The following is a 2500-nucleotide window of genomic DNA, read 5'->3' on the forward strand; positions in this document are numbered from 1 at the left end:
GCGTTGCCAGGCTGGTATGGCCGTACGAAATAAGTTGACAACCATAGGCTACTTATCCATATACAGATTTAGCAATTGACAATGCAAGGTAGTCTCTCTCTCTCTCTCTCTCTCTCTCTCGTGTCAAAATGAAAACAGCTTCCAGCCCCTTTCATGAAGGACTACTTGTGCATATTGCAAGATTTCAGTTTCTAAGTGAATGAGCAAAAGAGCATACAGCACCTGGTATTCCCAGGCGGTCTCCCATCCAAGTACTAACCAGGCCCGACCCTGCTTAGCTTCCGAGATCAGACGAGATCGGGCGTTGCCAGGCTGGTATGGCCGTACGAAATAAGTTGACAACCATAGGCTACTTATCCATATACAGATTTAGCAATTGACAATGCAAGGTGGTCTCTCTCTCTCTCTCTCTCTCTCGTGTCAAAATGAAAACAGCTTCCAGCCCCTTTCATGAAGGACTACTTGTGCATATTGCAAGATGTCAGTTTCTAAGTGAATGAGCAAAAGAGCATACAGCACCTGGTATTCCCAGGCGGTCTCCCATCCAAGTACTAACCAGGCCCGACCCTGCTTAGCTTCCGAGATCAGACGTGATCGGGCGTTGCCAGGCTGGTATGGCCGTACGAAATAAGTTGACAACCATAGGCTACTTATCCATATACAGATTTAGCAATTGACAATGCAAGGTGGTCTCTCTCTCTCTCTCTCTCGTGTCAAAATGAAAACAGCTTCCAGCCCCTTTCATGAAGGACTACTTGTGCATATTGCAAGATGTCAGTTTCTAAGTGAATGAGCAAAAGAGCATACAGCACCTGGTATTCCCAGGCGGTCTCCCATCCAAGTACTAACCAGGCCCGACCCTGCTTAGCTTCCGAGATCAGACGTGATCGGGCGTTGCCAGGCTGGTATGGCCGTACGAAATAAGTTGACAACCATAGGCTACTTATCCATATACAGATTTAGCAATTGACAATGCAAGGTGGTCTCTCTCTCTCTCTCTGTCTCTCTCTCGTGTCAAAATGAAAACAGCTTCCAGCCCCTTTCATGAAGGACTACTTGTGCATATTGCAAGATGTCAGTTTCTAAGTGAATGAGCAAAAGAGCATACAGCACCTGGTATTCCCAGGCGGTCTCCCATCCAAGTACTAACCAGGCCCGACCCTGCTTAGCTTCCGAGATCAGACGAGATCGGGCGTTGCCAGGCTGGTATGGCCGTACGAAATAAGTTGACAACCATAGGCTACTTATCCATATACAGATTTAGCAATTGACAATGCAAGGTGGTCTCTCTCTCTCTCTCTCTCTCTCTCTCGTGTCAAAATGAAAACAGCTTCCAGCCCCTTTCATGAAGGACTACTTGTGCATATTGCAAGATGTCAGTTTCTAAGTGAATGAGCAAAAGAGCATACAGCACCTGGTATTCCCAGGCGGTCTCCCATCCAAGTACTAACCAGGCCCGACCCTGCTTAGCTTCCGAGATCAGACGTGATCGGGCGTTGCCAGGCTGGTATGGCCGTACGAAATAAGTTGACAACCATAGGCTACTTATCCATATACAGATTTAGCAATTGACAATGCAAGGTAGTCTCTCTCTCTCTCTCTCTCTCTCTCTCGTGTCAAAATGAAAACAGCTTCCAGCCCCTTTCATGAAGGACTACTTGTGCATATTGCAAGATTTCAGTTTCTAAGTGAATGAGCAAAAGAGCATACAGCACCTGGTATTCCCAGGCGGTCTCCCATCCAAGTACTAACCAGGCCCGACCCTGCTTAGCTTCCGAGATCAGACGAGATCGGGCGTTGCCAGGCTGGTATGGCCGTACGAAATAAGTTGACAACCATAGGCTACTTATCCATATACAGATTTAGCAATTGACAATGCAAGGTGGTCTCTCTCTCTCTCTCTCTCTCTCGTGTCAAAATGAAAACAGCTTCCAGCCCCTTTCATGAAGGACTACTTGTGCATATTGCAAGATTTCAGTTTCTAAGTGAATGAGCAAAAGAGCATACAGCACCTGGTATTCCCAGGCGGTCTCCCATCCAAGTACTAACCTGGCCCGACCCTGCTTAGCTTCCGAGATCAGACGAGATCGGGCGTTGCCAGGCTGGTATGGCCGTACGAAATAAGTTGACAACCATAGGCTACTTATCCATATACAGATTTAGCAATTGACAATGCAAGGTAGTCTCTCTCTCTCTCTCTCTCTCTCGTGTCAAAATGAAAACAGCTTCCAGCCCCTTTCATGAAGGACTACTTGTGCATATTGCAAGATTTCAGTTTCTAAGTGAATGAGCAAAAGAGCATACAGCACCTGGTATTCCCAGGCGGTCTCCCATCCAAGTACTAACCAGGCCCGACCCTGCTTAGCTTCCGAGATCAGACGAGATCGGGCGTTGCCAGGCTGGTATGGCCGTACGAAATAAGTTGACAACCATAGGCTACTTATCCATATACAGATTTAGCAATTGACAATGCAAGGTAGTCTCTCTCTCTCTCTCTCTC

At 47.1% G+C, this 2500-nt stretch overlaps 9 non-coding genes across 9 annotated transcripts in view; all 9 read right to left on the bottom strand.

Moving 5' to 3' along the window:
- LOC146262003 (5S ribosomal RNA) overlaps positions 1-28 on the bottom strand; it is a 119-nt gene extending 91 nt beyond the window's left edge. The window contains exon 1 of the ribosomal RNA XR_014727567.1: positions 1-28. This exon is cut by the window's left edge and continues 91 nt beyond it. This is a non-coding gene — a ribosomal RNA (5S ribosomal RNA).
- A 182-nt stretch (positions 29-210) lies between these two features.
- LOC146262004 (5S ribosomal RNA) lies at positions 211-329 on the bottom strand. The gene has a single exon (XR_014728151.1). It is a non-coding gene; the product is annotated as a 5S ribosomal RNA (ribosomal RNA).
- A 178-nt stretch (positions 330-507) lies between these two features.
- On the bottom strand, positions 508-626 carry LOC146262005 (5S ribosomal RNA). The gene has a single exon (XR_014727568.1). It is a non-coding gene; the product is annotated as a 5S ribosomal RNA (ribosomal RNA).
- Positions 627-800: 174 nt separating this feature from the next.
- LOC146262006 (5S ribosomal RNA) lies at positions 801-919 on the bottom strand. The gene has a single exon (XR_014727569.1). It is a non-coding gene; the product is annotated as a 5S ribosomal RNA (ribosomal RNA).
- Positions 920-1101: 182 nt separating this feature from the next.
- On the bottom strand, positions 1102-1220 carry LOC146262007 (5S ribosomal RNA). The gene has a single exon (XR_014728162.1). It is a non-coding gene; the product is annotated as a 5S ribosomal RNA (ribosomal RNA).
- A 182-nt stretch (positions 1221-1402) lies between these two features.
- Positions 1403-1521, bottom strand: LOC146262008 (5S ribosomal RNA). The gene has a single exon (XR_014727570.1). It is a non-coding gene; the product is annotated as a 5S ribosomal RNA (ribosomal RNA).
- Positions 1522-1703: 182 nt separating this feature from the next.
- LOC146262009 (5S ribosomal RNA) lies at positions 1704-1822 on the bottom strand. Its single transcript, XR_014728173.1, has one exon. It is a non-coding gene; the product is annotated as a 5S ribosomal RNA (ribosomal RNA).
- A 178-nt stretch (positions 1823-2000) lies between these two features.
- LOC146262010 (5S ribosomal RNA) lies at positions 2001-2119 on the bottom strand. The gene has a single exon (XR_014727607.1). It is a non-coding gene; the product is annotated as a 5S ribosomal RNA (ribosomal RNA).
- A 178-nt stretch (positions 2120-2297) lies between these two features.
- On the bottom strand, positions 2298-2416 carry LOC146262011 (5S ribosomal RNA). The gene has a single exon (XR_014728184.1). It is a non-coding gene; the product is annotated as a 5S ribosomal RNA (ribosomal RNA).
- Positions 2417-2500: the final 84 nt, after the last annotated feature.

This window comes from Hypomesus nipponensis, chromosome 12, assembly GCF_054491055.1.
Source record: "Hypomesus nipponensis isolate SF chromosome 12, ASM5449105v1, whole genome shotgun sequence".
Lineage (NCBI taxonomy): Eukaryota > Metazoa > Chordata > Actinopteri > Osmeriformes > Osmeridae > Hypomesus > Hypomesus nipponensis.